Below are 13,125 nucleotides of genomic sequence, written 5' to 3'. Positions count from 1 at the left end.
GTACTCCTCAGTTTTAATTTGAGACAGGAGGCCCAAAGACATATTCCTCTGATGTTAAAGAACCAAACAGACATAGAAGACCTTCTTTTCAAACCCAGATGACGAGTCCTCCACCTGCCATCAAAAATACTGCCCCAACAAAACCAGAAACTTACATAAGTTCTCAATATTTAGTCACAAACCCCATGCTGCACTATAAGTATGTTCCTCTCACAGATAGAAGTTTTAATAAGAAATATTCCAGGGAGAGAGGCCAATAACCACCTTATAGGAGTAATTGGCTGGAAGGATCAAGTTCAAGACCCTCTGCATCGTCGACAAGACTTTCTGGGGCCTGGGACCACTCTACCTCCAAGTTTCTCTTCCAAAAGATCTTCCTTCTCAAGCTCTCTGCTCATCAACCTCCAACTCTCGGAGGGTCAGATGCTTCTCCAAGCAGAGAGTTGGCGGAAGATCTATCTCCTCATCTGGGCCCTCCCTCTGGAACAGCCTCCCTGCCTCTCTCAAACTTGAGCAGAAACATCTCCAGTTCCGGAAGCAACTCAAGACCTTCCTTTTCACTCCCACTTTCTCTCTTCCTCTCACCTGCTGATGCACCTGACTGCTCTGCGCATTGGTCACCCCCTGAACTCGGGCCCAGGCTCCTGCATGTCCAGTTGCTCTTGTACTGCCCCTGGGCTCCCCAGAACTTAAAGTTCTGTGGGCCTCATCACGAGTTGGGCAGTACTCAACTGGGATACCGCCCAACTTTATTTGCGTTAGCGCCCACCCGTCTCACAGTAATACCGCCAGATCACAGGTTGGGCACTAACCGTTACTCCCCATTCTCCATTGGGTGGGGAATTATTTGCAAAATTACTGTGTGGTAATACTGCTGCTGGTAATTGTGCTGAAATTTGGCATTTTTCATGTATGTTTGCCCAAAGCTGTGAGCTGGGGGTAAACACGCCAGACTCGAGATTGTATGGAGTGGTAAATGTGGTGCCGCATTTAAGGGCTACCGTCCAACTCATGATGAGGCCCTCTATCTGCAACCATACAGTCCCCTTCTCTCTGTACTTTTAAGCCACCCGCTGGATGCACGTGTGAGTTAACTGCACTTCCCGTACCCCCTGGCACTTCTCCTCTTCCCCACACTTGCGCGATCTGAATGACACAAGGCCTAGTAAGATGGTTATTTAGTCATCCCTTTTTCTTCCCCCTCCTTGTCTTGTCACGCCTAGACACATGTACAGGTGTGTTATAAATACTGCATCATATCATATCATAGCAATTACCACGAAAGTTACCCTCCACTTTCCCCAAGGATAATAGACTGCAGTACAAGATGAGTGGAGATCCAACAATACGTACAACAATAGTTCTCAAAACAATAAAAACAACTCCCCTAGAAGAGAGCGATAACCTTCAAGAGAAGAACAGAGATATGAACAAAGAAGACAACGTAGTCCAGAAATTGAAGAGAGATTCTAACAACTGGAGCAACAGGTCAAACAACTGACAGAGAACATTGGTCAATTCATGAGTTCTCCACATGGAAATCCTGATTCTAATGCTCATAGAAACCCCGACCTAAATGAATCGACAGGTCAGGGTGGAGAATGACAAGAGAAAATCATTCAAGTTCAAAATGCATAAGGAGAAGAGGAAAGGGGGACATGACAAAAAATATGTGCCAAGCATTAGAGGAAGCTTATTTTGCCTTCTGCAAAAATACCCCTTAGTTTGCTGAAAAATGTGGAAAGGCCAATAGTGAACTTGAAATAAAATATGAGAAAAATAATTAAGTGAAATTTAGTGGGGAGAACAATGTAACCATTGCATTTGTAAAGAAGAGAACTCAGAGGAGATAAAACTGAGCCTTGCTCCTTTCACATATCCGAGTGAAAAGAAATCTGACAAAGAACCTAAATGAAATCAAAGGAATTAACAAAGAAACCCCTAGACACGATAACCAAGATGAACAGAACCCAAGAAGTTCAACAGAAACCCAAAAACAAAAGGATAATCCTCCCGCTTTAGGCGTTTCTAGGCCTTTTGGTCTAAATGATAACTGTCAGCTGGTATTCACTGAAAAGGAGGTCATTGCCATTCCTTAGGTAATCTTAAAATGTTATTTTAATCCTTGTCCAATCCACAAAAACTTTACTCTGAGGAGAATGCCCCTCAGGTAAAATTAATGAAATCCCAAATATTCCCCAAATGAAATCAAATTGTCTGCTACCTCACACTTTCTCTCTAATTTCGAAAATAAAGATGAACGATTGTTCACGCCTGTCAAAGTTAAGGGACAGTGTAACATACTGGCTCTCAAAGATATCTGGTCACACGCGACCTTATTATCTAGAGAAGTACTTGAGACTATCAACAATGGAAGAGTGGAAAGTCACCAATATTTTTCTCAAACCCCTATTTGGAGAAGTTCACAATTTCAATGGGAACCAGATCCCAGTAGGTGGGATAACTGAAATCAAAATTAAAAAAGGGTGAGATAGACTTAACCATCCAATGATAGTCATGGTTCCCCAGATAACACCTGTTTTACTAGGAAATGATTTGCTTCAGAGACTTTCACCTCTGATAGATTGAGCGAACCAAGTACTTTGGACCCAAACTCGCTGCATGACTAAATTCAAAAGAAGTGACAATTATGTCAGTTTGAATGGCACCTGTCCTTTAAATGAAAAACATCCAGATCGAGTAGAGGTTCATTTCCAAAATACTCAAGCCACAGACAACCCTATCATATCTTTGAAAGAACAACATGGAAGTGAAGAGACTTCTACTGAAACTTTGAGAATACATCTACATTCAAATAGTGAGTGGTTCTCTGCTCTAAAGGGAAATATCCTGAAATTCTATCCATGGCAGATCTCCACTGTGGACCAAGGTCAACTGGAGGATAACTCAGAAAACAGAATTTGCAAATTCGCTCTGCTGAAAAGAAAAGGAGAACTCATATACTTACATATTCAGCTCACTGAAGATAAGGAAACAGTTCTCTGCGAAGTTGGCTTAACTCAAGAAAAGAGTCTTAATTGAAAACTATTCCTGAGGAAACTACAAAAGGATCAGGTGATTCCCACATTCTATCTGATTGATACATGGGAATCTGGCGATAGATTCAAAACATTTGATTACCAACAGGAGTATGCGTTTGCGAGAGTTCCAAATTGGAAATACAAAAGTAAACCATAATTGTTGGGTTGTGAAAGATGCCATGTTTGATTTTTATTTTGGCAATGACATACTACATCGATTTGCAAACGATTTAGATATGATTAATAGCAAAGTCTGGTCCGGAATGTAGCGAAGCTTAATGGGGTTTGATGATATAGAAAAGGCATTTTGGTCAGACAGTTGCTGCCTTATGTTGCTGAAGTTCAAATCAAAGATGAAATTACGGTAACTGGAAATATATGACAATACACACCACCAGTAAAATTAGAAAAGGACAAACCCTGTTTAAGGAAAAAGCTTTTATTAACTTAAAGACTACTGTTCAGCAACAAGGCATTTCTCTGCATCCAACTCCATTCGTACATTTTAAAGATGACACAATCAGATTTCTGGTGGATAAAATGATCCCAAAAGTGTAATTCTATCCCGAGACTATCCCACATTGGAATGGCTATTGATTCTAGACACCTTTCCATGGATTTAGCCAACCATATAATTGGTCCCATACTAGAAGATTCTTATGACAATACTGAGTCTCACAGACCAGAATTAATCCATACTCAACAAGGGAATACATTTGATAATGTACTCATTGTGCCCCCCGTGGAACGGAGGATATTACTTATGAGATGCTAGAAGATGGGATAGTATTTAAAGTAACAAGTAACTATCTCAAAGTGAAAGAATTACTTGTCTCTCACATTCGCTCCCTTTGCTCCCGTTCCCACCACTTGGCGGCATGATTTGGGGTTTATTCTCTACTGGACTTTCCTTCCGAACCTCATGCAACAGTGCTATGGTGAATTCAGAGTGTTGAATCCTTATTTTTCATGTTCCTTCCCTTCCAGATCCATTCCAGGTTTTTGGCAGCGAGTGTGCTGCTTTAATAAAAAAGACTATGCTTCCCAGACTGCCTGGCCCACTGCTTCATCTCCACCCTTTCAGGACAAGGTTGGGTGAAGGATAAGCAGCACCTGTCGTTGGCAGGTGAAGCAAGCAGCACACTCCAGGAATATGCACGCTAGCCAGCTTTAAAAGCCTCTGTTTGCTTCAGTCCAGCGCTGGTCATTGATGCAGTGCTCCTGTTTGTGACTGGTCCCTTGTTCTTGGTTCTTAGCTTAGTGTCTAGTTCCTAGTTTCTATGTTCTTGTGCGCTCTTCTCTGGATTTAGAATTAGCATTCTAGTAATTTCTGCATCATAGATTATCATTCTGTCTTCCTCTGTTAAGTAGTCAGCACTTCCCAGTGCTTGCCTTTTCCAGTTAGTCTGGGTTCTTTTTTCCTTTGACTTTGCCCTTTTCAGCAGTGAAATCTTGATCCTTTAATCACTCCTCATTTATAGATTTAGTATTTTTCCCTGTTTGCCTTTCCTTCCCTGGGTGGGGAGGGGAGATGTTTTGCCCTTGTAATTTCGTTTTCCCTGCTCCTGTTGCTTTCTTTTGGAGTCTGTTCCCATTTTTCCCTTGCACTTCACCCTTTGTTCCCCATTCATTGTTAGCTCTGGTGTGCTGTTGACGCCATTTCTTGTGTGAATGCCTATGTTTTTCTCATTATTCTGTAATTACCATTCCTACGTGTACCTTGTCAGGAGTCTGATGTATTAAGTCATTCTACCTTTGCTGTTATAACCTTTCTGGGTCCCTGTCTCATAAACGGGCTCATGAGTTTAACCAACCTTTCTGGTTGTATTTCTCATCCTCGTGAGTATTGTCTTTAAGTTACCTTATACAATACTATCAAAGGTTTTAGCTCACAGATCCTGCCGTTGCTTGCCCTGTATGTGGTCTTAGCGCTGATAGACCCTGTTTAGAAAGTATACTTAGATATTCCCCTTAGGTCTATCACAATCCCTTGTAGGGTTTTCTTAGTTGCCACGTAGTATGACGTCATGTATGACATCATACTAAGTTTTCAGTATAAAAGTGTGATTTTTAATGAAATGTATGAGAAGGCTTGTGTGGCGTCCATTGACGTCCGCTGTAACTCCCTGTTTTAGATAATTGATAATAAAACAGAATACTTTGCCATATTCCTGAGTTGGTTCAATTATTTGGTACCAGAATTATTCTGTCTCCCATCCACTGCATGTGTGTTACCAAAAAGGGCTCTAAAGCTCACATGGTAGCATTGCAGAAGGTTTTTATAAGATCCAAACTAGTTCAGCTTCAGAACTTCGGTTGATCGGACATCCTCTGTCACCTAGCTGGAAGTCGTGGTTTTTCCTGTGTAGAGCAGTCGAATAGAGAGCTTGCAAGTGAAATTGAGACAGTGGGCAGGCCCCCCTTGATGAAATCCCATGCTCAGCGGACAGAAAGGAGAAGTGGTTGGTTGGTGGAGGAGATGATACCAAAGGCCTTGAGTTGATTAACGAACAAATGGTGAGTAGACTAAGGGGAATGACAAACTAAGGGGACGGGATTGTGGTGAGTTTTATGTAATGGGAAATATTGTGTATAGATAGAGAGGCCGCCTAGATAGAGCTGGCCCAAGGGGGCTTCAGAAGGAGATATCTCAAACTCCAGTCGGAGTAGAGAGAAATATATAACGTGCAAACAGGTTTACATAAGGTGATGTCTCACACCGTATTTAGGGTATTTAAATAAAAGGCAAGGGAGAAGAAAAAAGTGTGATCACAGTGATTTATATAAACGTGTAAAGTCAACTAGTTTGTCTGCTGAGTAGGAATATTGAAGAGGCGGTAGAAGTTGTGAGATCATTGAGATAAAATTGAGAAGCTACAAGTAAATACCTTAGTGAAGAGGTTGGTACCAATCGAAAGGTAGAAATAGCTAATTGAGAGACTAGAGGATTGAGCAGCAATTGATAGTGCATGCTCATATTTATTATTTTTAAGTATTGGAAAATAGGTGATTTAAGGGTTATTTTTATACATCTGGCAAGTATTCACAGTCAATTGAGACTTGTCATCATGGGAGACGCTCCACTTATGCACTTGTGTAAGACACTGTCAAAGCACATGCCCAAGCTCAAACAGTATAGCGCAGAATGGGTGAAAGGCACTGCAGATAAGATGTTCATGCCATGGCCACAAGGGGGATCGCTGTCAAAAGCGGTATTGCTACACATGACAACATACTTGCACGTTGCGTACACAGGGAAGAAGTTGGAGAAAAGATTGGCCATTTTAGAGCTCTGGAAAATGTACCAGGAGGAGAGAGAGAGAGGATCCGCCACCTGAGGAGTGGATACTTAGCCAATGTAAAAAGGACGGTGTTGAGCCTTCAACTCCCCTTATTTGCCTGAAGAGAAAGGTGCTATTATGGAAGTTGTAGGGTTGTATCCTTTGAAGGAACTGAAAGCAGCGTCAGGGTATAGTAATGCGATATACGAACCGCCCGCTTATAGCAGTGGTGATAGTCTAGAGGAGAATAAGAGAAGAAAGGAGATTTTTAGGAGTATACAAGACAAAGAGGAAAAGAGTAAACGGTCGAATGTGTTGACAGAAATAGGAAGAGAGATCAAGGGATGGAAAGGAGAAAAGGATAAAACTGATGAGGTAACGCTTGTGCAGAACAAATGGATGGGTGGACATATAATACTCAAGCTAGATGGGAAAAGCATTGAAGAAATCAGGTAAAGGGATGATAAGGACAAACACGATAAAAGGGATAAAGAACGGGAACAGATATTGAAAGAAGATGAGCATAAAAGAAAGAGTAGGGAGCGATTAGAACAGAAGTATCAAGAGGAGCAAGAGAAAAAGGAAGAAAGGGCAGAAGAGCAAAGAAAATATGATAACAGGCAGAGAGTGACAGAGAAAGAAATAGATTGGAAAGTAAAAGAGATGAGGAAGATGAAAGCGCAAATATTGAGGTCCAGAAGGATACAGAAGCAAAGAGAGGAAGATGAAAGGAAGGCAGAAGTAAAAAGAGAAGAACAAAAACAAGAGGTTGACAGAATTAGAAGAGAAGTGAGAAAACAAAGGGAGTTAGAAGATGACCTAGAACAAAGGAGGCGGCAGCAGGTTCTTGAGTCCAGCGTTATTCGAAAAGTGCCAGTAGGGCCGAGTCCAGCAATACAATGGGATAGAATAGAAGAGTTGCTTCTAATAAAGGAAGCAATGCCAGGGGTATCCAGAATAGCATCAGAAGGAGAACATGTTGACATAGGAAGTATCAGAGATAAGATCAATAAAGTCTATCAAGAATTAAAAGAAGGTAGTAATTATGGAAGTCGAGAAAGAAGAGATCAATCCCTAGCCTTCCAGATAGAGAGTGGAGAAAAAAATCTGTTCCGTCTTGAGAGTAGGGTATTGTCCTTAAGCAGACTGAACTTGGAACAGAGTGAAGGGGAGGGTAGTCATACTTCTTGGAGACAAGAGATGTCAGACGCGGACAGAGAGTCCATCCTTGAGGCAAGAGGGGGGAGTGCAGGCACCCCAGAAGAAGGCCTGCAGTTAGACAAAGAAATGAGGTGGTTGGATTTGGAACACCCTAAGGATAGAACGTCAGATCCTATAGCATATCCAGAGCATCCCCGAGGAAGATCGTGTAGTGAAAAGGGAGAATCACCGCCATATGTGATCAGGTTAAGATCGTTACCAGCAAGAAGGCGGTCAGGAATGATCGTCTCCGCCATGGATAGGCTGACAATGGGAGCCGATTGTGGGTTGGGGTTCACACAGTTTCCCTTTTTGGAAAAAGGAGGAGCCAGCCCACAGTATATTCCTTGGCTGCAAATGAACAAGGATAATTTAAGGTGCAAGGTCCCTAGTGGGCGTTGGGAAATGGATATACAAATTAAAATGAGCATATGACATATGGAGGAGAACTGGGTATTCAGGTGTGACGACACAGAATAGAGCGCATGATGGAGCACCATTTAACAATTGTAGAGCAGATGTCTGGAGGGCTCTCAGAATACAATATCCTGTCACATCAGATCTGGGTGCAATTATGACATGTAAAATGAAGGGAGATGAAGACCCAATTGCTTACATTCAGGATATTCAAGAGCAATTGTAGCTCAAAGCGAGAGAACCGTGGGAAAAACAGTGGCATTGTTTTACCACATTTTATGTCAAGAGTTGCTAGACCCAGTACAGAGACAGATGAGGAAACTAGTGGGAATGGAAAAAGAAAACATGGGCTGGGATACAGTTGACAAAGTGCATCACTGTCGACTATTGCAAGAGAAAAATAGGAAAAAGGATGAGGCTAGGAAAATCGAGGAAGCCAAACTAGTTCAGAAAAAACTGTCAAAATACGCCATAGAAAGGGAAGTATTGACGAGTGGAAAAGGGTTGAGAATGCAGCAAATAATAGGTGCATCGCCGGCGAATAATCAACACCCGATGGATCAAGGTGGATATGGATTCATGCCATGGGGGAGATGTATGGGATATAGAGGAGGAAGAGGTGGATTCCAAAATAATCAAGGTGGGTTTCAGAATGCACAGAATGAGAAGTGAAATGCGCAGGGAGGATTTAACCAAGGGGGACTTATTAGGTGAGCCCCACCATGTATGTTGGACTTGTGGGATGACATGGAATCTTGTGCGCACATGTGGAAGCCAAGGGGACATGCAGAATGGCCACTTCTCAAGAGGGGGGGACAGGTTATACTCCACCATATAGTACAAAGACAAGAGAGTGGTTCTCCCAAGAACAGAGATTGTTTCAGACACAAGCGCTGAGAGTACAGTAGGTACAACAACCAGAGCGAGTCCAAATGAATCCACCACAAGGGCAGTTGCAACAAGCCCCCATACAGTCACAACCGTATGCAAACACGGGACAACTATTGACACCTAGAATAGGAGGTGCCACTGTGGTAGGAGGAACTCCTTTCACAGGTACGTGGATAAGCCTGTACCCACATTAGGATAGCTCACTAGGTGACTTGATGTGTTCAGTACTATCTGTGACACCAGACCCCCAAGGAGGCAAATCCTTTTCTTTTCTAGTAGACACTGGGGCTATTCGCTCATGTATACAGGGAAGGAAAAAATATCCAATGTCAGGAATTGCCATGAATGCTCAAGGGTTCTCTGGAGCTACAAGTCAAGTTCCTTTTACTGATGAATCACCAGTCTCTATAAGAGAGTGTGATTTGTCTGTTCCTTTGTTATATTCACGGCAGACACCAGTTAACATTTTGGGAAGAGATTTAATGACAAAACTTAACATGACAATCTCATTTACTGACCAAAGGATAGTGTGTTCCACTGCAGGAACACACTATTTAAACGTGGGCAAATGTATACTGGGGTTTACAGGGCAAGTAGCTCTGCAAGGCATTCCAGTAGAGCCAGAGGTTTTCTTGTACGGAGTGATCATTCTACTGACATGGGTACCTGGCTTAGTGGGGAAAACTGTGAAGATAACTGATGACTTTTTGTTCAGACCAGAGATACCTATGGATGAAGAGGGGGGACAGACAATCCCTATAGAATTGGAAGCAGCCATACTATGAAGGGAAATGGCGATGCTTGAAGGAATGGATGATGAGGGTAGAACATTGGAGAACAGTAATAGCTCTCGAAGAAGGGTATCGATTAACTGACATTACTGATGACAGCATGTTCAGGGAAGACCAAACAGACAATTAACTGGTATTTTTATGAGCATCATATATTGGATAAATATAGAGAAAAGGGAAACCCCTGAGTCAATGGCAAAAATGCGGCAGCGCCCAGCATCTTTTCAGGGAAATTTGGAAAAGGTGCCAAGTGTCCTGTAGACTACAGGCTCTTATGACGTGGGACTGCTGAAGAGGATAGGGGAATTTAAAATAAAGCTCAAGGGAGGAGCAATCTTACCTCGAGCAAGTCAGTAGCCCATGTCTAGAGAAACTGACGAGGGAATATTTCAGACTCAGCACTGATGGAACAAGGTATTCTGGTGTCATCAGAATCGTCATGTAACACCACGGTTTATCCTATCAAAAGATCAAAAGGAGGCTTGTGGAGATGTATACAAGATATGAGACTGATTAACCAGATTGTAGATGCAGTGTTTCCTTTAGTTCCTAGTCCGGCGATGATACTATGCAGTATCCCAGTGGAAGCTCGATATTTTATGCTGATTGATATGAAAAATGCCTTTTTCTGGATCCCGCTGCACAAAAATTCACAAGATTTGATGTCCTTTACGTTCCCCGAAATTCGAATGAAACATACTTGTTTGCTCGAGGGGTACTGTGTGTCTCCATTGATCTTTAACAAAGTCCTGGAGATGGACTTAGTCAATATTGATCTTAAGAGTGTGGTGATACAGTATGTAGATGACATTCTAATGTGTGGCACCACAGAAGATGAGTGTAGATAACATTTGATTCAGTTGATGACTATTCTAGCAGACAAGGGATACAAAGTAGAAAAGGAAAAATTACAATACTGTCAAGACGAGGTCTTATACATAGGGCAGTTAATCTCACATGAGGGAAAGAGAGTGACACCTGAAAGGGCTGAGGAGATCATGAAAACTGCAAAGCCACAGTGAAACATACAGTGAAACAGATGCAACAGTTTCTGGGATTATGCAACTACGTTAGAGCCTGGGTGTTTGATTGACTGAAGAAATGAAGGAAGGTTTGAAGAGCTGAAAAAAGCAATTTGTACAGCTCCTGTTTTAGGAATCCCCAATTATGCTGGGGAATTATATTTATTTCTGCACACAAATTGGACAGTCATGACAGCAGTGCTTACACAGGGGACTACACTGGGTACAAACATCTAGCATATTATAGTGGGATTTTAGAACCGGTTATGAAGGGACACTTTCCGTGCAGTCATTGACAGGCACCCCGTTTGCAATTGAGAAGTCTACAAGTGTTGTCATGGGCTGCTCTATGACCCTTTTCGTTCCCTTTTCGTAGAACATGCTCTGCTTGCCATTTTAGAAAAGCCCAAAGGTAAAAGCCAGCTTGTATTGGTCCTCCCCACTGACAGGCACAGTCCAGTATGCATTGTTCAGGTCTATTGGAGTGAATACCTGTGACCCCTGGATATGGGCCAGCCCTTGGTCAATGTAGGGAAGAGGCCATCAGGAAGTATGGACCCGTTTGTTGAGCTCCCTAAGGTCGGCGCATAGTCTCCACTGGCCGTTTGGCTTCAATATTCCCAGCACCGGATTATTGAAGGTGCTGTGTACTGGACGGATTATTCCACGGGACTCAAGGTTCTTTATTATTTCAGTAAGGGACTCCATGGATGCGAGAGGCAAGCGATATTGCTTCACAAACACTGGAGTCATGCCAGGGTCTGTGGGAATTGTTGTTGTGTGGATGTCGGTGCGACCACAGTCATATGAGTCTACCGCAAAGAGATCTTGGAAATCCAAGAAAACTTGTTTCAACTTTTGCTTCTGTTTCAGAGTCACACAGGCATCAGCTAGGTTGACGACTCTCTTTTCCAGCATCTGCCTGAAGCCTGGAAAGACTTCTGGTATTGCTATCTCAGCAGCCTCCTCCAGCTGGGTGGAGAAGTCCCTGGTCAGGGTGCTGATTTGGACTGGAGGCTTCAGGTGGGAAAGGCAGCCCTCATGGACCTGGAAAATCACCTCATCCCTTCTGAAGTCACAAGTCACATCTTCCTTACCATAAGGGCAGGAAGTGTACACCAGGAAGTTCCCCCCATGCCGGGTAAAGATCCTGTCTGGTGTTGTGTTGTCATCACTGTCACTCTCAAAACAGTCCTTGGGGATTGGTCCTAACAGTTCATTTCCTAAATCAATGGAAAAATGTCGGTCATCAACCGCCATTCCAATAATGGTGCCTGCGGCTAGAGTAATACTCTTTATGTCGCTGTTATCCACCTCTATTGGAATGGTGTCATGTTCTATGTTGACTAATCGTGTTGGGTTTACCCCCAACCCTTTCTGTTGGAGAGAAGCATTTAGATGAATATAAGCATCAGGGTTTTTCAATTTTTGTCCTCTTAACTTTCACTTCCAGGGCGAATTGTCGGGTCCTTTCTGGGATGGTGACTTCCTCTTTAATCTGAATTTCAACTGCATAAGGTAGCAATTGAGCTGACCTAAATGCTTTTTCTGGATCATCAAAGCCCATGGGATTATTCGCTAATCGGGACCAAGCTTTGAAGTTTATTAGATCCAAACTAATGGCAAAGCGGTCAGGAATGTCACTGCCTAAGTAAAAGGCGGCAGTGATGTCTCACACAACCCAACAATTATGGACTATGCTCTTGTAGCCAATGGAGATTTTGAGCATACACCTGCTTGGCAGGAGATGTTTGAAATTGGGTGCTTCCAGGTCCATTTCCCATTTGTCTATCAGTTTGAATGTGGGAATGGCTGGATCCTTTGGGAGTTGGCAGAACATGACTTCGCTGATGAAGCTCTTACCGTTGTTCACACACACTCGGGCGAGAACAGAGTCCTTCCCATCATTTAACTGAACAGGGATGAACAACTGCTCTCCAGTTTGCTGAATATCAGCCTGGCCCTGAGCTGATTTCACATCTTTCTGGACTATTGGAGTGGGAATGTCTGATTGTGGATTAGTAAAGAATTTCAGAGTGTTTCCTTCCAGTGTGGAATACCACCTTAAACTGGAAGGAAGGTTGATTTGCAGAAATAGAAAGGACCCCCCATCACCGGTCTGTTGTCCTACTGCTATTACTGTCACGTCTGGAATTTGGTTGTTCTGGAAGTGAAATTCTACTTGGTCAGATTTTTGTTCAACCATGTGGCATGTGCCTTTTAAACTAACATGGCTGACACTCTGTTTTAATTTTATTGGTCGGCTAGTCTGGGTCCAGAGGACCTTGTTTACGCAATCTATTAGGGGTGACAACCTTCTCAGGAGGTCACTCCCTAGTAAACAAGGGTGCCCTCTGGAGTCACTACTATGAGCGGGTGTTTCACCTTGTGTCGCCCAATTTTAATGTCCAAATCTGCAGTCCCCTCGACGGGAATTTCCTTCTCGTCAAAGTTCTGAAGTTGTCCAGGAAGAGAGGTGAGA

The sequence above is a fragment of the Ambystoma mexicanum genome, chromosome 5q (assembly GCF_040938575.1).
Source record: "Ambystoma mexicanum isolate Mex_15411 chromosome 5q, UKY_AmexF1_1, whole genome shotgun sequence".
Taxonomy (NCBI): Eukaryota; Metazoa; Chordata; class Amphibia; order Caudata; family Ambystomatidae; genus Ambystoma; species Ambystoma mexicanum.
This window is presented reverse-complemented; position numbering follows the sequence as displayed.